Consider the following 27,317-nt stretch of genomic DNA (forward strand, 5'->3'; position numbering starts at 1 on the left):
TTGTTAGACATGGTTCGCTCTATGATGAGTTTTTCTCAGATGTCAGATTCTTTTTGGGATATGCTTTAGAAACAGCTGCTTATATTTTGAATAATGTTCCCTCTAAAAGTGTTTCAGAAACACCTTATGAGCTATGGAAAGGGCGTAAAGGCAGTTTACGTCATTTTAAATTTGGGGTTGTCCAGCACATGTGTTGGTACAAAATCCAAAGAAATTGGAACATCGTTCAAAATTATGCTTTTTATAGGTTATCCAAAAGAATCAAGAGGTGGTTTGTTTTATGATCCTCAAGAAAATAAAATATTTGTGTCAACAAATGCCACATTCTTAGAGGAAGACCACATCAGGGATCATCAACCTCGTAGTAAACTAGTATTAAAAGAAATTTCCAAAAGTGCTATAGATAAACCTAGTTCATCCACTAAGGTAGTTGATAAGACTAGGAAATCTGGTCAATCACATCCTTCTCAACAGTTGAGAGAGCCTCGACGTAGTGGGAGGGTTGTTCATCAGCCTGATCGCTATTTGGGTTTAATTGAAACTCAAGTCGTCATACCTGACGATGGCATAGAGGATCCATTAACCTATAAACAGGCAATGAAAGATGTAGATCGTGACCAATGGATCAAAGCCATGGACCTCGAAATGGAGTCTATGTACTTTAATTCTTCTGGACTCTAGTAGATCAACCAAATGACGTAAAACCTATTGGTTGTAAATGGATCTACAAGAGAAAACGAGACCATGCCGGTAAAGTACAGACTTTAAGGCTCGACTTGTGGCAAAGGGTTATACCTAGAGAGAGGGAGTAGACTAGAGGAAACTTTCTCTCCGTTGCCATGTTAAAGTCAATTAGAATACTCTTATCCATCGCCACTTTTTATGATTATGAAATTTGGCAGATGGATGTCAAGACAGCTTTTTTGAACGGTAATCTTGAAGAGAGCATCTATATGTCTCAACCAGAGGGGTTTATAAAACAAGATCAAGAACAAAAGGTTTGTAAGCTTAAAAAATCCATTTATGGATTAAAACAAGCTTCTAGATCCTGGAATATAAGATTTGATATTGCGATCAAAATCTTATGGCTTTGAACAAAATGTTGACGAGCCTTGTGTTTACAAAAGGTCGTCAATTCCATTATAGCATTTTTTAGTCTTATATGTAGATGATATTCTACTTATTGGAAATGACTAGGATATCTTCCTGATATCAAGAAATGGCTAGCTATGCAATTTCAAATGAAAGATCTGGGAGATGCACAATACGTTCTCGGAATCCAAATTGTTCGAAACCGTAAGAACAAAACACTAGCCATGTCTCAAGCATCTTACATAGACAAAATGTTGTCTAGATATAAAATGCAGAATTCCAAAAAGGGTCTGCTGCCGTACAGATATGGAATTCATTTGTCAAAGGAACAATGTCCTAAGACACCTCAAGAAGTTGAGGATATGAGAAATATTCCCTATGCTTCCGCTGTTGGAAGTTTAATGTATGCAATGTTATGTACTAGACCTGACATTTGCTACTCAGTAGGGATGGTCAGTAGGTATCAATCCAATCATGGACGTGATCACTGGACAGCCGTTAAAAACATTCTACATGCTCATGTATCGTACAAAGGATCTGATCCTTACTGGATACACTGATTCAGATTTCCAAACTGATAAAGATGTTAGAAAGTCTACATCAGGATCAGTATTTACTCTAAATGGAGGAGCAGTAGTTTGGAGAAGCATAAAGCAAACTTGTATAGCTGATTCCACAATGGAAGCTGATCATTTTACAAAAGCCCTCATGGCTAAAGTGTTTGAGGGTCACCTACACAGTTTAGGTGTACGATGTTTGTAAACTAGGACAAGTGGGAGACTTATTGGCCATGTGCCCTAGTTTCATATATATTCTCTCACACCACATCTCTCATACCACTAGGAATTTTAGTCCAAGTGGGAGTTTGTTGGAATTTTTTGTCCTAAAACTCGTAGTTTGTAAATCATATTCTATTCAATAAAGTTGTTATTGAGAAATTAAATATTATAATCTTAAATCCAATAAATCAAAGTTCCAAGGCTATTTTTTGAATAAACTTGAACTTTATGTGTAAACATAAACGTGGATCAAGTTCGAGTATATAGCCTAAATAGTCTATAGTATATGAAATAAAGGTTGGGCGCCTTATTTTGAGAGACTATGGATGCGGCCCACTTTGTAGTACAAACGATGTGATCCTAATCGTTCATGTAGAGACATGAAAGTGGGGGCATCCTATGTAAAATGTTTACATAAGACTGAACCATGAATTAGTCATTTTTACGTTATAACACCGTTTACTGTTTAAAACTGACTATCTCAATTATTGATGACCTAGGTAACTTAGTCTTAATCCTGAGTTAACTATGAACTCCTGTTCATACGAGATTATCCTTAGATCTGCATAGGTGAGGGCAGCTCATCAGCGTTGGCCCAATAAGCCTCCCATTTCAGGGGTAAGATCGGGTGGATAGCTGGGAACATAGGGTACAAGATGGAATTCACTCCTACCCGCTTTAGGGTTAGTAGATAGGTTGCTCTCTTAAGCACTGAATCCAAGTCTTGAACAAGGGGCCCCACCCTCTCATTGGCCCGAGAGGGATTAAGTTTATAGGTTGAACCTTAAACCAATTGTTCAATAGTGGATTAGTGGGACTTAAGGAGCAAGATGTAATCTTGGGGGTAAAACGGTATTTTGACCCAGCCAAGGTTACGAGCAACCTGTGAAGGATTAACTTACTGATTATGGTTTTATCAAATGGACACAAATATATCTATAGTGAGGGGAGTGCAACTACGGGACTTTAGTGGAATGACCCGTTAGTTAACGAATGTTGATTAACTCGGTTTAAAAGAGTTTAGCTAGTTAATCTTGAATCGTTGGAGCCCATGATCTATAGGTCCATTAGGTTCCTCTGCTAGCTCATATGGATTAAACTTAGAACAGTGTGATGAAATAAGTCGAATTGTTCGAATAGGGAGAAGAAAGGAAAACCGACATATACAGTGATATAATCGTCGGTCTTCTAATTAGAAATAGAGCTTTATGTTTTACATACTATAAGTATGAATGCGGATTCATACTAAGAAGCTCGGAATTGGTCAAAAATAGTAAAAAGTCAAAATGTTGACTTTTGACTTTGAAAAGTCAAACTTTGACCGGCCTTATATTCAAATGTGATTTGAATTTTGGAAAAATGAATGCGGATTCATGCTCGGGAGGTTGGAATTAGTCAAGACGGACAAAATGGTAAAAAGTCAAAATATTGACTTTTGACTTAGAAAAGTCAAAGTTTGACTTTTGACTAGAAAAATCTAATGACCATTTTACCCTTGGACTAAGTTAGTGGGAAAATCCAACATTTTGTTGGATAATCCCACTAACTCTTAGTGGGATATGTGGCTATATGAGATATAGACACCTAGCCCACTAAGTTCCACTAATTGTTAGTGGAATATTAGGTGTTGAGATTTGGCAATTGAATTGCATGCATTTTTGCATGTAATTAGGCTATAAATAGAGATGTTTTCAAATGTTGAAGGACTTTTGCCTCTTTTATCATTTTCATAATCTCAACAAAAGAAAAAAAAAAGCTTCCAATCTCATTTTATCTCCATTACTTTCTACACCAAAATTGGGTCCCACAACCCGGTTCTTTGTCTAGAGGATAGCAGTTGAGTACTAGTGGTGGTCTCGGGTAGAATTGGTAAGAAGACATCAAACCTTTTGAAAGCTTCAAAGGTAATACTTCTTAAAACCCTAATTTGATTAGTTTATGGTTACATGTTAATTGTGGCAATTAGGGTAGAAATTCGATTCTTTTTCCGCTGTGCATGACTTAGTTCTATCAGCAACATCTTACTACAATGTTACAAGAGGAGTTGGTGCTCAAGTTTATCAAGAAAGAGTTAATCTGTTGTAATGATCTCCCGGAGGGTATTATTATAGATAATACCAAGAACCTTAATAAGAAAATGATGGACAAACTTTGTGAGAAATTCAAGATAAATCACATAAATTTGACTCCGTATCGCCCCAAGATGAATGAGGCAGTTGAGGTAGCCAACAAAAATATCAAAAGAATCATTCAGAAGATGACAACAACATACAAAGATTGACATGAAATTTTACCGTTTACACTGCATGGATATCATACATCAATTTGTACTTCAACAAGGGCAACACCATTTTATTTGGTTTATGATATGAAAGTTGTCCTACCTTTAGAACTGGAGATACCTTCATTTAGAGTTCTCATGGGAGCTAAGTTAGATGAAGTTGAATGTCGTTATGAGCAGTTGAATTTCATTGAAGAAAAACGTTTGGCAGCATTAAGTCATGGACAACTTTACCAAAGAAGACTAATCGAGCATACAATAAAATTTGTGCCGTCGAAGTTTCGAGAAGGAGATTTGGTGTTAAAAATGATATTTTCATTTCAAAAGGATCATCGAGAAAAATGGACTCCTAATTATGAAGGTCCGTTTGTGGTGAAAAAGACTTTTTCACGAGGAGCTTTGCTTTTAACCAATATGGATGGTGTTGAGTTAAAAAATCATGTGAATTCAGATTATGTTCAAAGATATTATGCATGAGACATTTTCATAGAAAATTTGGTATTTCTAGGAAACTTCATTTAGTTCTTAGAATGCTATTTCCATATGTATAAACTGTCCCTTACCTCCTCTCTTTGTACTCATATTCCAAGAATCATTGCTATCTTTTCATTTCTTATCATATTTATCAAACACTTCTTTATTTGTCAATCCTTTCTTCCAATCCTTTCTTTCAATCCTTTCTTTCATCCTTTTTTAAAATATCATCAAATTATAGTAAACATCAATTATTCATTAGTCATTTGTTCTATCTATTTGTTAATTAACAATGATTCAGTACGACTTATTGTATTTGCAAACCAAGTAAAAGTTATGATTTTCTCTTGTTAAGACTTAAGGAAATGTAGGTGTTTACAAGTCCAGACAAATTTCTCTATGATTGTTGAGTTGCTGCAATTGGAAATCTAGATCCTAAAGGATTCATGTTTTGTGAAGACCAAAACTAAAACAACATTATGTCTTTACAACATAGTACAGTCTTTCGCAGTTTGGATTCATTTGTTTGATACGAACAGTGGTGAGTTTGACAGCTTAAAAAGTTCTCGTGATACATGTCTTATTCTATCCTACGACGATTATGCATATAGATTGTTAATGGTATTGGTAAAATGGAGTAGTGAGCTATTTATTTCTTTGAAAAGCACAATATTTTCAAATTAAATTTCAACTCGGTTTTAAAAGAAGGATGAGCACTTTATCAAACCTAGTCCTAGAGCTAAGGTTGATGTTTTTTTTTTCAAATTTGATTAAATCGAGCCTAGATCTAAAGCTGAGGTCGAAGCTTGTCTATCAGGGCCTTTCCCTTATTTACCAAACCTAGTCCTAGAGCTAAGGTTGATGTTTTTTTTTCAAATTTGGTTAAATCGAGCCCAGATCTAAAGCTGAGGTCGAAGCCTGTCTATCAAGTCCTTTCCCTCATTTATCAAACCTAGTCCTAGAGCTAAGGTTGATGTTCTTTTTCAAATTTGGTTAAATCGAGCCCAGATCTAAAGCTGAGGTCGAAGCCTGTCTATCAGGTCATTTCCCTTATTTATCAAACCTAGTCCTAGAGTTAAGGTTGATGTTTCTTTAAAATTTGGTTAAATCGAGCCCAGATCTAAAGCTGAGGTCGAAGCCTGTCTATCAGGTTCTTTATCTTATTTATCAAACCTAGTCTTAAAGCTAAGATTGATTTTTTTCCTCTCTAAAAAATAAAAAAATTGGCCCAAATACCTTATCTATTACCTTTGTCCACCTTTAAATATTTTCAGGATGGACAAAGAGGGACAAACTCTAGATACTGTATTTTGTCCTGCCTTTTTATTTTTTTCATTTATTTATTTATTTATTATTTTTTTAAAAGAATTTGAATGTGAATTTAAATTTAAATTCTAAATTTTAAGTCTTAATTTTTAAATTTATGTTTTAAAACAAAAAAACAAAGATAAAAACATATTTAAAATTAAAACTAAAGGTAAAAGTTTTTTTTCCTTCTCCCTATTTTTCTCAACCGTCCCCTGTTTTCTTTGTTACCACGCTCCCACTTTCTCCCAATCTCTCACGTTCTCCCACTCTTCCACCTTCCTCTACTTTCTTCCCCTTTCTCTGTTGTACTTCATTTCACTATCTAAAACTACTCCACTTCTATCTAAAAAAATGAGACGTTGCCCTATAAAAGAGAATGAGAAGATACAATTGAGGGAGGAGAATTTTTTTTGCTGGGAGGATTATTTGATAGAGAAGAGGGACACGTAAAAAAATTTTTTGGGAAGAGGTGAAGAGGATCAACCCAGAACATTTTGCATTTAAGACAGACATTGTAAGTTTTTTTTTTTATTCATGCTTGATGATACTGGCTTAATTATTTGGCACCCATTTGGGTGCTGTTAATCATTTGGCACTCATTTCACATCTTTTAATTATTTGCATCATTTGAATCATTTGACACCCATTTGACTATTTGATTATTGCCCTAATTAATTAGTGTTTTGCATCTAATTACACTTATTTCTGCACATCTATTTGGCCACTTGACTATTTTGATGGTTGAGTTGTGCATCGTTTAATTATTTGGCACCCATTTGAATGTTGTGAGTTAATTATCTGATTTGGCTGCTATTAATTATTTCATTTGATTAATTAATTAGCATACTGGCAATGCTATGTTAATTATTTGGTTAATGTTAATTTTTTGCATCCTTGTTAATTATTTGACATCCATTTGGCCATTGGACTATTTTGATTGCTGAGTTATGCATTTAGTTAATTAATTTGACACCCATTTGACTATTTGATTGATGCGCTCATTAATTAGTTGTTTTGTATCTGTTTAATTATTTAGCATCCATTTGGCTACTACCTTAATTAATGAGTGTGTTCTGGATTATTTATTTGGCATCCATTTGGGTGCTATGTTAATTATTTCATTTGGTTAATTAATTAAATGATGTGTTAATTATTTGATTGATGTCTTAATTATTTAACACTTATTTGACACCCATTTGGCATACTGATTTTATTATTTGCTATCTTTTTAATTATCTAGGCACTCATTTTACATTCTGTGTTAATTGTGTGTATCCATTTGGTATCTTGCTTTAATAATTATCCATTTGACATATTTGTTAATTATGCATTTGAAAATAACTATTCATTTGACATTCTCTTAATTATGCATTGTTAATTAATTAGCACAATGTATTTGACAGTTTTAATTTTTGGCATCCTCCATTGTGAGCTAATTATTTGCATATCGTTAATTATTTTGGCACTCATTTGGCCTCTTGTGTCAATTATTCATTCGAATTATTTGTATTCTGTATTAATTAGTTAATCAACATGCATATTGCTAAAATTATTTGACATCCATTGGCTACTGTGACTATTTATTGGCATCTTGCATTAAACCTACCTTGTCATTCTGCAGTTAATTATTATTTCATTCATTTGACATCCTCATTTAATTATTCATTACTTTGGTCTGGCCTAATTAATTATTTTGCATATTTTTGAATTAATCAATTATTTTTCATATTTCAAAATTAATTAATTATTTTGCCTATTTCTCAATTAATTATTTATTTTGCATAATTCTGCATTAATTAATTATCTTGCATGTGCTGTATTAATTAATTATCTTGCATCCTACGTTAATTAATCATCTTGTACATTTTGCATATTGCTTACATTATTCTGTATTTGTTTTATGTATTTATTTTATCTCAACATATTACCCTTCAAGTATTTTTCAAATTTCATAATGTTTTGTCATCGTTATTATTCATTTTCCAATTGAAATATAAAAATGTAAATTGGAGAAAAATATTGTTTTCTTATGCATTTTATAATTTAAATTCCATGAATACATGAAATTTTTTTCGTTTGAAATTTAATCAATAGATTGTTTTTAAATAAACATATTTCATATTCTAAATGAGACTGAGTAGTGTTTTCTATAAATTTATTAATTCTAGATACATGAAATTTCTCGTTAAACAGCTATGATGGAGATTAAAATATCAAGTTTTGGTATCTTAATATTCTTAAGGTGAATAAAAATCTTTTAAAACAAAAATAAACTTAATTTTTTAATGGCTCCTATGCCACCATAATTATCAATTCATGCTTAGGTTTTACTTTCTTCGATATGAATTGATAAACATAGGACATTTAAACAAAACCTAAATAAAAACTTTGTTTTGTGAACCCTTATATTTAAATTTAAAAGATAAAATTGGCTAACCATTTTATGGGTGTTGTAGGGTGCTAACACCTTCCCTATACACAACTGACTCCCGAACTTAAATCTTTAAATTTACGCAGACCATTTTTTTTTCTTTTTTGGGTGACCAATCACACCCTAATATGGTTGGTGGCGACTCCAAAACTATTTAGTTATTAAAAATAAATAAACGGGGAGGTCGGTCGCTCCGTGTAGCGATCACGTCGCAACATGAATTAAAAACTAATTATGGAGTTTTGTTAACATAACACGTATACGTATAGTATAGGTATAGTTATCTCCCTACGTGTTCTTATTAAATTCAAGGTAAATTTTCAATTTTAGTTCAACAAAAATGGAAACGGATATAGGGAAGGAGGAGGATTCATATTAGGGTTTCATCACAAATAACCACGACTTGGACTACCCAACCCATATTATTGGATTGGGTTGTTAGTTTAAAATGAGTTAAAAATTTTTTTTTTTCAAGTTGGGTTAGGTTTTCGGTTGGGGTTGAAAATTTTAGTTCAACCCATTCTAACCCGAGTTAATAATATATATATTCGCATTATATATTTTTAAATTTTTTGTTTATTAAATAAAAGTAATGTAACACTTCAAAATTTAAGGTAATTTTTAAATTTAATTATCTTAGTTGAATTTAAGGTAATTTTTAAATTTAATTATCTTAGTTGAATCTAAATTATGGTGAAATTGTTTGGGTGTTATTTTAGATAATTGTTTGATTTGTGAAAATTAGGATTAATTAAATATTTATTGAAAGAATATTTAATTAATTATTGAAGAGAAAATTTTATTTTTGGTGTGTTAAAGATTTGAAAAAAGTTTAATGATATTGGTAAGTTAATTGGTGATATTTAAGGGTTTAGTTAATTATTATATATAATTAACTAATTTAAAAAGAGTGAGAAATGTTATATTAAAGATAATATAATTATTAAGATTAAGGTGTTATTAATTTTAATAAGAAAAATATGATTTGATAGGTATTTAAATGGAGAGAGTTTTTTTTAAAAAAAAGGGAAAAGGAAAAATAAAATATAATAATAATAAATTATTATTATTATTATTAAATAGCCATTCTCGATTTTGTGCCAACCATTCTCCATCCTATTCATCTTCTTCGTTCAAGCAAACCCTAGGAAAGCTGCTGTCGTGGCCCCTTTTTCGGTGAACCTCCATTGCTTCGACGACCATTCGTTCACCTCCACCGTTTTGGTTCGACAAAGATCAGAGAAGGTCGAGCCACAAGTCACCAATCGTGTAAAGTCTTTGATGTTGGGGTTGAGAGCTGACGTTCTTTTGTCTGCATTTTGCTTGTTCAACCCAGATTCCGGTCAACCTCCATCCGTCGCACAACATTCAAGCGCAAACGAAGCCATCGACGAGTGGTCACCGTCGCATTTGTTTGCGCCTCATCTCCGATCGTGTTCCCCTTTCGTTGTTGACTTTACCAGACTCGAGCAGCTACCCATCTTCGTGAGTAATTGACTCTTAACCAAGAAATTATTAATTTAGCTAATCTTTCAAGTAAGAGATTCTACTATTAGACCCTCTACAGTAAATTGAAGAACTTGCATGTATATTTCTCTTGTTATGCATTAATGTAGCCACGATGCATAATATGAATGTTGTTAGGGATGATTGATATAGGTGGCTACATATGACTGAAATATGTTATGAATGAGACATATTATGATTTAGATATGTTAAGATTGAGATATGTATGCCTGAGATAGGACATTTATGATATGCTGCATGTGTAGACTATAATGTTCTATTAGCTCTTGTCTCTTAAAGTCGTACCCATATGAGTGTCCCTCAAGATCACCATTTATGTATGACTGTGTGACGAACTTTTATGAGTGATTCGACATAGTCACTTTCAGTTCGATTCTCTTAGATGTTCCTTCGGATCGAAGACTAGTTTCTATTAGGTGTCCCTTCAGGATCACTAGATAGGTGTGTGATACGTCCTTACACAACTCTAATGGGAAGGTAACAGACACCTAGTGGGATCCTACTAGTATAGTGGGTCCTTTATTGAGTATATGTTACTCTTTCTATATTTAATTTTTTAGGCAAAGATAGAGGTAGAGGTAGAAGAAAGTGATCGCGGTTCTCCATAGGAAAAGTTTATGATTGTTTCCGTCTTTATGTTTTCAGTATTTTGATTGACATTATTTTATTTTAGAACTCGTGAATACTATTTTTCTTTATTTTAAATAAGGTTCAAACTAGTATTATTTATTATTTCTAGTATTTTATTTATTATTTTATTTCTACATAATTATTTATGATCTATAAATAAGTATTTGAGGTTTTTATTGAAACATTTAGTATCTTCTTTTATTTATTTTTTGAAAATCTTTATTTAATTTAATAGTAATGACCAACAACTTAGTATAAAGAGTTAGGTCGTTACAAGTAAAGTTAAGAGTATTTTGTTAAACAATAGTGTAGGAAGTTAAACGATCGTATGAAAGTTAATTGATCGTATGAAAAGAAAAGTTAACTGATCGTGTAAGAAGTAAACTATCGTTTGAAGATGGGAAGCTAAACGATTGCGTAAACTATCGTTTGAAGATGGGAAGCTAAACGATTGTGCAAGAGGGTAAATGTTCATATAAAAAACTAAATGATTGTTTAGAATGATTGTTGGGTTGGAAATGAAAAAAAAAAAACATACAACTAGACAACCCAACCAAACCAAATTTTGTTGGGTTGGGTTGAGTAATTAATTTGAGTTATTCATGTTGATATCCCAATAACCATTCCAAAAATATGGATTGGGTTAAGAATGACTCTCAACCAGCCCGTTTACACTACTACTGCATTGATATCTAAATAAGCTAAAATAATACAAAGATTAAAATACGAAGACTAGTTATAAAAATGCCCCTAAATTTTGATATTTGTTTCAAAAATACCATAAACTTTAAAAGTTTAAAAATGTCCTTAAACTTTAAAACTTTGTTAAAAATATCATTATTGTTAGTTTTGAATGAAAAACATTAAAGTTTTGTTTCAAAAATACCTCTGAACTATTTAAAGGTTTCATAAATACCTTTAAACTTAAATAAATTAAAAAAATGCTCTCGTTAATCTAATTTCTACACCAAATTTCTTAGCATCCAAAATAGAAACCAAAATTGTAAGTTAAAAGCATAATTTTAAATTTCCACCGAAATGTCGATATTTCTATCGATATTTTAACATTTTCATGAGTTTGATATCGATAAAAATGGTGACTTTGGTATATCAATCAATATCGATATATTTAAACCTCGATTAAAACATAAAATTTCACGAAGTTTAAAAAAATTCTTCTTAAAACATACTAGAATAATAAGTAGTCAAAGAAAAAAAATCTCACATAGATAAACTTATCACAGTGTTTAATACTCAAAGATATTTTTTTTATTTGACAATTAACTGTATGTTAATTTTAACTATACTTATTGAGATTGGTTATGTTCGTAATCTACCATTGTGCGTTTATAGTCAAATAAATTTAAAACTATGGTTTAAACTTAAAATTTGATTTTGATTTTAGTTAATAGGTGTAAATTTTGGATCAAGAAAAATATTTTTTTAACTTTTTAAGCTTAAAGGATATTTTTTGAACTTTTCAATAGTTCAAGGTACTTTTGAAACTAAACGGTGTAGTGTTTTCATCTTAAAATTGTATTTTGAACATTTTTTAAAGTTTATGGGTATTTTAAAAACTTTTATAAGTTTATCGATATTTTGCCAAAAATAATCAAAATTGAAGAGACTTTTTTTTTCCTAATCTAGCAAAAATTATAAAAATAATAGATCATCTATTTCGATAACCGTTTAATTTTGATATCTCAACTTTGAAATGTCTCATTTACGTCTATGTACTTTGAATCAAACTTCAATTTTGTCTTCGCCGTTAAATTGGAATGGCAATATGGTGAATTCACAATCAAAACGAATTTTTAAAAAAATGTGAAATATGATGAAGATTTCAAAGTCAAGAGTTGGTAAATCTAATTATTATTATTATAATTATTATTAAATAATTAAGTAACGTAATCTAAGATACTATAACTCATATTCTTAAAAAATGATATAAACATAATATTAAATACTTTTAATATTTTAATTAGAATATAACAATATATTTAGTGTATTAGAAAGGTAGCAAAAGTCTATTAACTAGACCCTCTATCATTAGTAAACTTTTATTAGTTTCATGGAGTTTAACACTGATAAACTTTTTGGGTTTAACATTTATGACGTTTAATAATATTGCTTTAAACATTCTTGCTTTTGTATAACTCTTCCGAATTCATATAATGGGTGTATCTCTCAAGTGATGAGGGCACTAAGAGTGTGTCCGTTTAGTGGAGATGCATATGTGTTCCTACTGATCCACGGTATTTTTTTTTAAAAGAACACTATATTAAATCAAATATTTTTATATTGATACTAAGCTGTATCTTTTTCCCTAGACTTTTACTAGTGATATGGACTATATCGCTAATACACTTTGAAAGCTTCTAAATTTTTCTATATTTATAAAGTACATAGTTTATTATATTTGCTAATATTTTGGACATAGTTGCTATATTTGCAATTTATCTCTGTTTTGAATTATCAACTTTACCGGAAAGCTTGTAGGATGCATTATTAGTTCAGTGTGTTGAGTATGCCCAGAAGATTATGTGTGGTTGTGCATGAATTGTGAGGTATTTTAGTCACCTGTACACCGTTCAATCTGCTCATTAATGTTTGACAGCGAGTTGTGGATCGTCTCGAAAACAAACGTCTCCAGGAGAGGATAAATGGAGTGATTTTGGAAAAATTTAATATAGATTCTACTTGCTATTCAATCGTGATTGAGTAGTTAAAGGACTCCTTTTATTTCCATTAAATTGCACCCTAAAACATGGAAAGAAGTTGCAATATTTTTGTTTTAGAAACAACACATACGTTTAATCTGGGAACATAATGGATCTTATAATAACAGACCAGAATAGAAACCGCACGCGTGCACACAATCAAATTCACACATGTACGTACGTTAAAGAAAACTTTAATTCAATGACAAAAGAATTAGACTACACACAATTGAATTCACACCTCTGAAAGAGAACTTATGAAAATTCATAACAAAATAATTACGACTTTTTCATTATCCAAAGAATTTATTCATCAATCATTCTTTATCTAGATGCAACTTTCACATAACCAATTTAATTACCTAAGATAACTAAATTGTTCGACGGTTGTAAGTATTGTTCTAGCTAATTCAATACGATTAAGCATGTAATATTGAGTTTTACAATAGCATTAAGTTCTAGAGGTTCTTAGGTGGAATGCTTAATTTTATATGTCTAATAATTGACATTCAATAGGCTCAATTTTAGGTTGATTAGAATTAATGTGCATCAAAGTAGATTTACAAGCTAACCTAACCTATTGCTAGCTTCTAACCAAATCTTATCTAATTGTCATGTGAGTCAAAGATTCGATGCAAAGGGAGAGTTGTATATTTTCCATTCGTCTAAACATTTAATCAAAAAATCATTAACCAAATTACATCAACCTAAGTTTAAATTTCTCTCGTGAATTCATAGGAACAAAGAGAGAATCTAAGAAATAATCTAAGCTAGAAAACGAATAGTAGCTTAGTCTCTCATCCACATGTTGGATGATGAGAAATTGTAAAAAAAAGCAAGCACGTGAAAAAGTAGCTATACATATATACATATACATAATATATGTTTTAAAACTACATACTACGACAGTTGTGTACATCAAAAAATAGAAGGGAGGAAAAAAATACTGTCACAAAAGTAAAAATCCGCGTTTTTGGCGGGAAAAGACGGAATTTTTCGGATAACAGTTTCCGTGACAGTTATTTAATGTCATAGAAGTTACATAAATAATTTATTTAATTTATTAAAATAAAATTAATTTTAAATGAAAATTAAAGTCTATTAAAGCTTTTCCCCCAAATCTAAAGTTCCTTAACATTTTTCCAAACCCTCATACGAACAAGGCCATCTCCATCCGACCATCTACATCCGACCACCTTCATCCGACCATCTCCCGGTGTCGTCACCGCCACCGCCCCCTCATGCCCGTCTCTTCACTCAAAACCCTCACAAAATGTCTTTGCTTTCGCATTAATTTTCTCTTTGGAAGGAGCGAGCGAAGAATTTTTTTTTTTATGGAGGAAGGTATGTTGGATTTGCTTATGAAACAATATAGACTCTGTTTTTATGGTACCCTTGAGGGAAAAGGGCATTTGCTATTGGAAAGTTTTTATGGCCTTACCAAATTTGAATTTGCCCACCATGTGTTTGATGAAATTCCTCAAAAAAAAAATCAAGTTTTTAAAGTGTTTGTATATCTAGGTATGAATGAATGTGATGTTAGTTTAAGATGCAAAAATATTAGTAGTTGTGTCTTTTTTTATATATATTTTTTCTTTTTGGTCAAAGCTTTTGTTTGGTTGTATATGTTGATCTTGATGAGATTCTAATGAATCTTGTAAAAACCTAATTGTCTTGTATATTAAAAATACCCTTCTACTTTCTTTCTTTAAAGAACTTTACTTCACACAAAAAGAATGGTAAAAATCTAGTAAAAGGAACAACAAGAATTTGGTATTATTCTTCAAGAAACAAATGAAGAAACTATTGCATTCATAATTCATAGTTTCTACATTTAATCTTATTCAAAACTCTTACATAACTGTACAACATCTATGATTGTTATCTTGATTTGCCTCAAAGAATTGATTATCAGGATATGGATGCGGCCATCCAACCATATCATTGCCCATGACACAGGTTGGGGTTGTGGTTGTGGTAGCATTAATTGCCAATGATATGGCTTCACATTGAACATTTGTTACGGTATGAACCGAATTGTTCTAAATTTGAAATTACAAGAAATTTGTTACTAACTTGAGAGTAAATTGTTGTATAACCTAACTTATTGCTTCTAATTGAATGAGATATACAATTTAGGAAGTTAAATTAAATTAAACATGAGTATTTGCCATTAAAAATAGAAAAACTTTCTTGATGATAATCTATTTTCAAACTTTTGGTTTTTCATATCACTAGGTATAAGCGATAGTGTCTCTTAAACACTTTTTAGCAACCTCTTTTACATAGAGTATATTACATGATAGTGTTTTATTTAGTTGGTGGTGTATTACTCTCTTTAGTTTTTTTGTTCTCAAGCTTCACTTGATCATTTAATCTCTTACAAAGTGTTGAACCTAGTTTGTAACTCTTGAAAATTATTGTGTTTTTATTAGGTCTTGCACTAATAATCGATCGATCTACTGTAATGATGAAGCTACGTACCAAACAAGTGATTGATATTTGGTTAGTGACAAGACTTGTTGTAATTTCGTTATTCACAACAATACCTTGTTGTATTTAGTTTTTTCAAAAATGTTAGTATTAGTCTAGGATATAAGAAGCCTAAAGTTTTACTTGACTATGCATGCTAACATAATTTAATAATAAATGTGTACGTTCCAACCCAGGTGCAGCTTCTTATTTGCGTGACTGGACAAATTTGGCTGCAACTCATGATAATCTCACCAATTCAATAAGTCTAACTTATCCCTATATATTTTTGTCTGATTCTTTTATTGTTTTCCATTACCTGAATTATCAATTCCTAGCTTTTAATTCTTGTCATTAAGAGCTTTCTAAGAGCTATGGTCTACAAACTTTTTTTTTTTTTTTTGTTTACTTGTGAATTGATTTGCATGCAAAATCTTATTTGGTAAGTTGAGTAATTTGGGAGAATTGGATTAGTTTTTATTGATATTAGTTTAAATGACTTCAAAGTTATACTTTGATTGATTCTCGTTTTGTTTATGGTTTGAGTAATTGTACTACCTGGACAATCCTTCTTTGTAATATTACAACAATCACTACTGTTGTCACAATTGTAGAGATTCTTAAGAATAATGGGCTAGCTATGTAAAAGAAAATAATCCATAATTTTTAATGTTAATCTCTCTTAAGGTTGAAAGAGCATGATATCTTTCTTAAGGTTGAAAGGTTTCATCACCAGTCTTATCAAACTTAGGAATAATATCTTTGATTCATATGGACTGAAATTATTTCTCTTAATTTTTTTGATTCACATATAATAAATTTTAATTTTGAAGAAGAAAATGTCTGACTTTATTTTCTTTTGTCACGTGTTTATTTATTTTCTTCTCCATGTTGTTTAATGGCTTTACATTGTTCTTGAGATTAGAGAAGCTCCTAAACTACATAAAACATAAATATAATAATCCAACTATGATCATAATTGAGAACAATATGTACATCAAAAGCCTATAAACATTGTAGAATTGTGATGAAGTTTTCAAATGGAAGGAAAGTTGCAGTTTGGGGTTATATATATTTAACATTTTTGTTCATTATAAGATACCTTTGTTTTGACATTTGATCTCCTTGTTAATTCTTTGAGTTGGTAAATAGTAACTCATGTGTGGGATGTGACGATGTGAGTGTGGGTTGTAGTTCCATAATCATCTGTCATCGGTTATCGTCGCTCATCGACCTCACCTGCCGTTTCACTTATTGAGCAGGTAACAAATTTGTTTTTTCATGTTTGATGCCTTGACGATTTTGAATTATTTTGCATTGGAATCATTAGAATGCAACTGTGCCTTGCGGATGCGTTTAATTGTCAGGTAAGCATTATTTGTAGTTTTAGAATCTGAATCTACTTTGTTGCTTCATATCCAATTATGCATAAGGCTGAGGGGGGTTGAAATGAAGGGCCGAAAATGTTCTCACAAAATTTTTGGCAATCTAGTTATTTTCCTATAATCTCACTATTGTCTTGTTTCAATCTTACATCATTGAGAGTATTAACTTCTGACCTATTTGTACAATATGTATTAATATATATGTCTACAGGAGGACAATGACATGTGCAAAATTTAGAGGCCAAATGAATTCAAACAACAGAATGAAAGCTAAGGTCCAAACTTAAAAAGAAGGTATCCTTCACATTTCATCTGATGAAGTAAGTATGTTAATAATATATGTCTTATTATGGGAGGAAAGATATGAAATATTTCATATATTAGTGAAAAGTTTAGATTTTTTTGAATGAGAAAGAAAAGACACTTGAGATTTTGATTTGAATCTTTGATGAATGAGTTATTGTTCTTTGTAATGTGGTGATATTATTCAAAGGTTGTTAAAGGAAATGTTGGTGATGAAATTTTACACTAATGTGCGATCTTGATAGCTGTTAAAAATTTCCTTTACGTGGGTGATGAAATTTGTATTTGAAAATGTTGATTATCTTGTTAAGAGAAAATTACTTTGATGTTATCAGTTGAGGGTACTGATAAATATCTTGTTGTCATGTGGAAACAGGGAAAGAAATGGCAAGCCAAGCAGCTAATTCTATCAATGGCAACATGAAGGCAAACCTTCTGTATTTTTACACTCATACATATTAATCATGTTGTCTTTGTAGGTTCAACAGGAGTCGACAACTTCATGAGTTTTCTTTCAAAGAATATTTTCAGAGACGAACATTCTCGGTTGGTCGTTTATGCTTCTGCAGAAAATCTTGTTAGATGTATTCTAATGTTATTTAAAATATATTTTGATTAAGGGTTGGGATTCCGTACTTGTAAATTGTTGACACTTCATTGGAAATGTATGAATATTATAAATTGTATTATATCGTATATATATTAAAGTGTTAGCTACTTTTTTCTATATGGGTGTCAATATTATAAATTCAAAATTGTCATTCTCAGCTACATTATTGTCATTCAAATGGTTCGTGTAATGGTGGAGCGACAAGGAGAACAGGAAAAAACTGTAGTAAATTGAGAAATTTGCAACAGAAAATAAATGACGTAATAAATGAATTTGTGACAGTTATTAATTGTTGTCAATCCGAAAACGATGACAGTTGTTTAATAAAATAAATTGTCACGATTGCCCTATATGTGACAGAAAAAAAATGTCGTCAATAGCAAAACAATGACATTTTTATACAAAAAAACTGTCGCGATTAACATATTCATGACAATTAAAAAATGTCACAATAAATGAATTCGTGACATTTATTTAACCGTCGTTAATACACAAATGATGATAGTTATTTGTTGTCATAAAATAAAATATGACAGTTATTTGGCGTCGTTGAATTCTGATTAACGACATTTATTTCATGTCATAAAATAACTTATTGCGACAGTTTTTAAAAATTGTCATCGAAGGACTTTCCATGACTCCCGCTTCTATGACTGAAAATAACTGTCGTGAATTTCGTTTACGACAGTAAATAACTGTCATTGTAGACTACTTTTCTACTAGTGTTTCTTAACTAGAGTAATGGATTAGGTACATTTTTGTATTTGAGTAGCGTTCATCGTCGTTTGTCTGCTCAAGTTATGTTCTCTTAACGACACAAACTTCTCTCAAAGTTTCTTTGAAAATTACGAGTTCACGAAAGATTGTTTGAATCCTCTTATAAATTATTTCTTTGTTCAAAGGTTACATACAATAAAAATTCAGGAAGAGAAATATTATTAAGTCTAGAGGTGAAATATTTTTTAATTATAACTAGTCTTTTTCTCATTGAAAGAATTTAGAGAATATGAAAGACTCTTACGAATATGATCCAATATTAGGTGGAACGAAAGGATAAACTCGATTTGCATCTTTTTACTTTTATTTTCATTTTTTATGTTTTGATTATTTAATTTTGTTGGGCTTTATTATTATTGCAATAAAACGTGAAAGCTAAGGAAAGGGAAAATGACAGTATATGTAAAAGAGAAATATTATAGGTTATAAAATAATATTAATTTTATTTATTTGTTGGTGTAAGAAAAAATATTTATTTATATAGATCCATAATGTTGATTTTTAACTATTTGGAGAAATAATAAAATAAATTTGTAAAAATAGACTCAAAAACAAGACTTAAACTGGCGTTGTTAGGCTTTTTAATGTTGGTTTAAAACCAACCAAAGGCCAACCGACATTAAAGACTTTCAATAACACCATCAAAGATGTCAGTATAGAAATGACATAAAGTCCATTAATGTCTGTTTTAAACTGCCACTAAAGAGACCTTTAATGTCATTTCTAAACCGTCATTAAAGACCTTTAATAACGTTAGCAAAGATGTCGGTTGCCAACGGATATTAAAAGCCTTTAATTTCAGTTTTACTTTTGTTCAATCTAGTTCATCTCCTGCATCAACATGGAACCAAGGCGACTTTCACTAGAAGAAATCTAGCCTTTAATGTCGGTTTGAACTAAAGAGGAATTCAATTGTTGAAATTACTTGTTTATGCGCTTAGGGTTTATGTGATTTAATTATATCGTGAAAACAACAAACATAACCCAAGTGGGAGATTAAAGACTTATTTAAATAATACGTATAATTAAAGTATGAGTTATGTATGTGAATTAATATTTTATCACATTGGATTTTATTAAATTTGGACTATTAAGTTGTATATTTAATTAATGCTCAAGATTCCAAATTGAGTATGGACTAAATGAGTGTAGAAGCCTATTCCTAGATTGATGAAGGATTTAATGAAGATCCTAATTGAACTATTATATAAAGGGACTTAGGACTATGGTCCTCAACATACCAAAACAATAAGCAAACTCAGTCTTTCTTGTATCTATCAAGAGAAAATTCCACTAAGGAAAATTCATTGGTTTTTGTTGAGGAGGACAATAGCCATTTTGTAACTATCATCAATGAAATTCTTGTATGTAACTTATTCTTGACAATTTGGCATGAATGATCTTGTGTTAATCTATTATATAAATTTAAAGTATTTATTCTAACACAACCTAACCACATCTCATCATAATCAAAATCAACATAAGTTCATATCCATGAATTAAATTTCTTTGAAAATTTAGTGTGACTTTTAAAGTAAATAAAATTAACGAGTTATTAATTCACATTTAAAAAAAAACACTGAATAAACAACATGAAAAGAATATCAAAATAGTGTTTTTTTAAGTCAAGATGTTTCCTATTATTATTATGTATAATTGGAAGTGTTTTTCTCTAGTATATTTTTGTTGAGGTTCTTGTACTGCTTCGTCTTTGGCTTAGGGTTATATCGCAGTACACTTATTCATCTCACATGCCTTTAGAATGTAAAAAGAAAAGTTGTTTAGAAAAATTAACATTAAATTTTTGGCGTTGGCTCGTCTTCTTTGATTTGGTTTGTTCTTATGAAAGAAATAGAAAGATAAACTTTTTGGCTTGTAAATATTGATTTCTAATTTATGATTCAATCCTTTTCCAAAAACATTATTTAAATAAATTTATTCAGTCGTAAGAACGACTTTTTTCATTTAAGCCCTCTTGATGATATATGATTGAAAGACAAGTTGGCTTAGAAATGGGGAAAAAATGAAAATTGAAATGAAATATTTGAGAAGAAGGCTTAGGCAAGTCAATTAATCTCCGCCATATTGATGTTGATTGTTTTTTAAAAATGTTTTCTAACTTCTTTTTTCTATCTTCATCTAGCTAAAAATTTATGTTGAATCACCCTATAATAAAAAAAAAAATTAAGTTGATTAGTTACGTTATTAGTTATATATCAATATTTTAAAGTTTATGAGCTTAGATGTTTACAGAAGATTAGGGTTTACAGTTCTTAGATATTTATAAAGCTCTTGAAGAATTACAGTTAAGCAGATGCCATCAATATTTGAGCTTTCTGTATCAATCAATTTAAATTTCTATTTACGCTTATCAGACTAGTTATCTCCGTTATACACTTGTACTTCCTTTGTAATTAATGATATATCTTTATTGGGGATGATGAAGGTGTTAGAAAGGTTTTAATCTAGTAGAGATGTTCGGGTGTACCTTTGATCATCCAACATATTCGTTTTTTTTTAATATTGAATTTGTTGTAGAACAAGTGAAAAACATTAATAATTGGAACGAAAATGACATTATGTATGACCTTCTATCTTGATACTACACTTATATATTAATTAATGTTACAACTTATTAATCGAGTCATCTTAGTCGGTGTAGACGTATATAATTCAATTTTGTTGAACTTACTAATGCTTGTATTCTTACGCCACTATGAACAATTAATGAAAACTAAACTACAGCTAAAAAAGTGTAAGAAAATCTGAAATAGACAGTCTAATTTTAACAAAATCTTGATGGCTTTGCTTTAGAGAATAGATACAGTAGAAACATAGCTAAGAGTGAAAAAAATAGAGGATAAACGAGAGTTAATAAAGATGGAGAGGAAAATAAAATTCAAATTTTAAGTATAATTTTATGAATGATTTAAGTGAAATAAGGGAGACGTTTTGGTTTAAAATAACAATCATTTTCAAATTAATCACACCTTGAAAGTGATTGACCAAAATATAATAAAATGATAATGGACCCAGCAAGTGATATGTATAAAAAATGTTTTGGTCTAAAATCAAACTTTATGTAAATCCCTGCTTAAATAATGAGCATTTTATTGTAGTGTAAGAACCAAAATCCTTGCCTCTTATAGCCATATTTGAACACAACTCTATGAAAATAGTCTTTGAAGTAATAAGAGTGTGACTAAATCATTTCAAACCCCGGAAAACTAAAATTAGAAGCATCGAAAGGAAAATTAAACAAAAGGATAATTTGCTAAGTGAATATCAACATGGATCCACAACCACACACATGTATGTATGTATATTAACATCTAGTTGATGTAGCGGCAAAGATCTGCTAGCTGCAACCATTGACAGAATGACCCTCTTGATAGAGCCTACAGCTTTGTGTTTCAAAGCGTACGTATATCCAACCAGCAACCAACCGTACTTTTGCCTCTTGGTAACGTGTGATCAGTTCCCGAGTGATAATCTGATTTGGCAAGTTAGAAGAAACTAGAAAGGAGGTGGTGGACGACCAGGTTCGTATCCGGGTGGCCATTGAAATTTTGGCCCCAAATTGATGCAGCTTCTTCTTCTCGTTTCATTTTGGTGGAGAAGAAGCTAGCCCTATACTTCTCAACTGAAGGAGGCATAATAATTGAGTTTATTTTCGCTTCTTTCAGTGCCATAAGACTTAGATAGAGAATCATTAATAGTAAAGAAGCAAACACACAAATCTTAGCCACCAATGAAGAAGACAACTTCATTATATTAGACAAAGTTTGAGATCGTGAAGATCCATCTAGCCGACTCCTCTTTTTATAATATACTCAAAACTTTGGTCAAATAGGGTTAAGAGTTTAAACTAAGAAGATGGTGACCCAAATTATATATAATAAACTGCAGAATTCTGCATAGAAATTTTACCTTAGTAATAAGTTCGTGAATGTCCCAAGAGTTATCTTTGGTAAAATACAACCCACTCCAATCAGAGATTCAAATGAAGTTAAAATATTAATTTACTCTGGTTCCATTTTATTCTTTGTACATTTAAATGTTCAATTTTAGTTTTTTAATTTCTACTTTTTGTAAATATTTAAAGGGTTAATTATGGTTAAAGACAAAGGTGGCCTGGGTATTACAAAATTGGCAGATACAAATTTCTCCAGGCTTTGGTTTATGTGCTGCGTTAAATGCCCTTTGGAAAAAGATGATTTCGGCCAAATACAACCAATCTTTTATCAGTGAAATTCGAAGTGCTGGGAAATAGAGTAGCATGAAAGTCCCTTTGGAGATCCATCATAAAGGGCCTTGATTGGTTTATTGCTCAAGACAGGTGGAAGGTTAATTACAATGGAGAACAGTTATCTTTTTGGAAGAGCAATTGGAATGAAAACACCCGCTTTCCACACATATGGCAAGAAGAATTTTTGCTTTCTCAAAAATAAAAAATGGATATATCAAAGGCACCTAGAATTACAACATTGCTGTGAACATTGCTGTAATTGGGATTTTCAGCCTAAAAAACTACTGCATGATAGAGAAATCTTGCTTTGGAATACTACGAAGCAACATCTCGCTGTCCCAAGCGAAACAGAGGGCCGGATCAACCCCTCTGGAAGCTGAAAAACGATAGAATATTCAATAAAGGCGCTCATTCACACATCAGATGATAGAGATGATCCCCTCTTTGAGCCCAAACTATATCAGAACATGCGGAAATCCAAAGTACCCAAAAAGAAGCAGATTCTTCATATGATCTCTCATTCACCGATGTATTAACACCTTAGATATACCCTTCAGAAAAAGATGTCGAAAGCTCACCTTAGCCTAAATTGGTGCTTCTTATGCAAAGAACGTAGGGAAAGTAATTGATCACTTGTTCATATATTGCCCACTACTAAGAAAATATGGGAAAAGTTGGCTTGTTAGTTAGGCTGAATGACAATCATCAAGACGTTACAACTCTGTAAAGATCTATGCTCCATCAACCAAAAAGTAATTAAAGGCACTATGATCTTCAATGCTGTTACAGCAACTCTGTGGCCCATATATATTGTTGGAGAGAAACAGCAGAATCTGAATCTTGAGAGACAAGCAAGAAACGCTTTTCAATATTATTTGGGAAGACATATGCACTCTTGCTGGATTACGGTCCAGCCGCTCAAAGCTTTTTTCTGATTACAGCCCAAGCACTACCATTGCCTTGAATTTGAATGCTTTTGTTTAATGCTTTACTGCGGAAATCTTAAATAAAATAGTTTATCCTTTTTTAAAAGAAATCTAGTTGAAATTTGTTAGTTATAACTTCTTTTATCTTTTTCTTTAACCAGAGACTTACGTAGTGTTTAAGGATAGAAGATATAAATATCTTGTATCTTTTATTGAAGAAAATAGACTGAATAACAATCTTGCGCCAAAGCATAGTGGACGTAGGTATTTTACTGAACCAGTTCAAAATCGTGTGTGTATCTTCTCTCCTTCTTCCTCTCTACATCTTCATCATCTCACCTTCAACAACAAAGAAACAAGCAAATAAAAACTCATAAAGAAACACGGAACATCAAGAAGAAATCAAAGAAGAAAAGCTTGAAGATTCGTTCTTATTTCTATGTTAACACCATTATGTGGAAAGTAAAATAAGAAGTGAAAGGTAAAGGCAAAAGGTAAAGAGAAAACTCTACTATTATATGCAAAGTACGGCTTTTTCTTAACCATACACGTGGCAGCTGCAACAAATTGGTATCAGTGCTTGCAAAGAATTAAAAAACTCAAGAAAGCTCCAAGAATCAGATTCTTGATTTCAAGAAAGCTCCAAGAATCAGATTCTTGATTTCAAGAAACTCAAGATGGCAGTAACAAGATATGATATTGAGAACTTTGATGGTAAAAGATATTTTACCTTATGGAAAGCAAAGATCAAAGCATAGTTGGTCAGCAAAAGACATTGAAAGCTCTCATAGATCTAGAAAAGCTACCTAAAATAATGACTCAAGAAGACAAAGAAACTACAGAAAATGTAGACTATGGTGCCATAGTTCTAAACCTAAGTGACAATGTTCTTAGGAAAGTCATTGGTGAAGAAACAACTTATGGAATGTGGACAAAAGTGGATGAAATCTATCCGTCCAAGATCTACCGAACTGGGCATACGTGATTAAGAGGTTCTTTACTTTCAAGATGGATGACAACAAATCACTGACAGAGAATCTTGGAGAATTCAAGAAGCTATCTTCAGATTTCAAGGAATTGGGAGACAAGATTGGTGATGAAAATGAATAATTCATTTTACTCAACTCACTTCCAGAAGCATATAAAGAAGTCAAGATGGCTCCCAAATATGGAAGGCAAAAAATCACTACAGATGATGTAATTTCAGCAATAAAAACCAAAGAATAAGAGTTAAATTAGCAAAGAAGAGATCAAACAAATAGTGAAGGATTGTTCTGAAAAGGAAAAACCAAAAGTAACTCAAAAGAATCAAGAATCAGAAGAATAAAGAAAAAATTGAATTCACATTTTGCCACAAAAAGGACACCTCAGAAAAGATTGTTTCTTTCTAAAAATAAAGCAAAATGAAAATAAACAAAAAGAAAAATAACAAGAAGAACCTAAGGCAGAAGCATCGTAGTAGATCAAGTCCGGTTTGTGTATTCAAATACCTTAACTATTTCAGAAAATTCAATTCAAACAAAGGGTAATAAAGAAACTCATGATTGAGTTCATGATTCAAGGTGCTCTTTCTATATGACACCATTAAAGAGATGGTTTACAACATACAAAGTTTAGGATGGAGGCCTAGTATACATTGAAAATGACAATGTTTGCAAGATTGTAGGCACTTGGTTTGTTACTCTTAAATTCAAAGATGGGACAACAACACACTTCTTAGGAATGTGAGGCATGTTCCATCCTTGAAAAGAAATTTAATTTCCTTTGGTATGCTAGACTCCATAGGCTGTGAATATAAAGTTTCTGCAAGAAGGTTTGAAATATTTAAAGACTCAAAGATCGTTCTTGTTGGTATAAAAATCAATGGACTCTTTCTTATCAAAGAAGTGTCCATGAACCATATTGTCTTAATTGTTTCTAATGATAAGCTAACCGAAGAGGATTTGTGGCATAAAAGACTTTCCCATGTAAGTGGAAAGGGATTGAAAATATTGTCAGAACAAGGGACTCTTCCTAAAGGAGTGGCTGAAAAGATCTCTTTCTATGAGCATTGTGTAGTTGGAAAGTTCACAAGACAAAGCTTTCATGTGGCTGATCACAACACTAAAGATATCCTATACTACATTCATTATGATCTATGGGAACCCTCACAAAACACCATCTTTAAATAATTTCAGATATTCTCTAACATTTATTGATGATTATTCTAGAAAGAATTGAGTTTATTTCATAAAATCTAAAGGCCAAACTCTAGGAAAGTTTAAAGAATGGAAAATCATGGTGGAAAACAAACTTCTAAACAAATTAAATGTCTAAGAACTGATAATGGTTTAGAAGTTGTAGTGAGGATTTTAATAATTTTTGTAAAGAACATGGAATAATAAGACATAAGTCTGTTAGATATACTCCTCAACAAAATGGTGTTGCTGAAAGATTAAATAGAACCATAATGGATACAGTTAGATGATAAATGTCTAATGGTTTAATTCCATAAAATTACTGTTTACACTCACTGTACCTAGTAATTTAAGATTCAAGTTCAAGCTAAGCGTTTAAAGGCTAAGGTTTAAGTTGAGCGTTTAAGGGCTAAGGTTTAAGCTGAGCGTTCAAGCGTGTCGCTCAGAGGCGCTAGGGTTGCTCAAGTCTCGTTCGCGTCTCACAACGTGAGGATTAGGACGCTTTGCGGGATGAGGCGTGACAATTGACGTACAGTCGAGTACTTGACCTTTTTGGAAGTGTTTAAGTATTTGATTATTTGACATTGCATATATGGCAACCAGCCCAATTTATGTAGTAGTGAGAATGATTTTAGAGAGATTTTAAAATCCATTGTGGGAAGAAGTAACTTATCATCGTTAAGAAATAAGGAGACCAAATTCAGTCCCATTTATGTTGAGGATCAAAAGCCCATGTGATTTTCTTTGTTGCTTATACATCAAGCATGATAACCAATAAGCAAGCTTGTCATTGGCTAAATTTCTCTTTAAATTGACATAATTGGTGTAAAGAATATATATATGTCGAAGCTTTTCTAATTTATTCTGTGTATTCACTAAAAATTTGCTGTCAAGTGTGGTTTTTTTGTTTTGTTTATTGTGACTATTTTCCTTTCATGGAGAGTTTTGTGATCTTTGCAACAGGAGCATTTTTTTAGAAAGAAAACGGATAGAAATCATTTCAGAGCATCGTAAACTCTTGTACTAAACTGATAGAAATCATTTCAAAGCATTGTAAACTCTTGTACTATTCTACCTGATTATCTTCTTAGTCGAACCGCATCAATGTGGGCTATTAATTTGCCATGATCTTCCTAAATAGGCAGAAGAATTAAGTTATTTTTCTATTTGTTGTTT

General features: G+C 31.4%; 2 long non-coding RNA genes across 2 annotated transcripts; both read left to right on the top strand.

Moving 5' to 3' along the window:
- The first annotated feature begins 14,396 nt into the window (after positions 1-14,396).
- LOC105436144 lies at positions 14,397-16,604 on the top strand. The gene is made up of 3 exons (XR_004216252.1): positions 14,397-14,586; positions 15,678-15,747; positions 15,912-16,604. It is a non-coding gene; the product is annotated as an uncharacterized LOC105436144 (long non-coding RNA).
- A 43-nt stretch (positions 16,605-16,647) lies between these two features.
- LOC116403466 lies at positions 16,648-18,129 on the top strand. The gene is made up of 3 exons (XR_004216225.1): positions 16,648-17,081; positions 17,311-17,393; positions 17,779-18,129. It is a non-coding gene; the product is annotated as an uncharacterized LOC116403466 (long non-coding RNA).
- The last annotated feature ends 9,188 nt before the right edge of the window (positions 18,130-27,317 follow it).

This window comes from Cucumis sativus, chromosome 4 (assembly GCF_000004075.3).
Source record: "Cucumis sativus cultivar 9930 chromosome 4, Cucumber_9930_V3, whole genome shotgun sequence".
Lineage (NCBI taxonomy): Eukaryota > Viridiplantae > Streptophyta > Magnoliopsida > Cucurbitales > Cucurbitaceae > Cucumis > Cucumis sativus.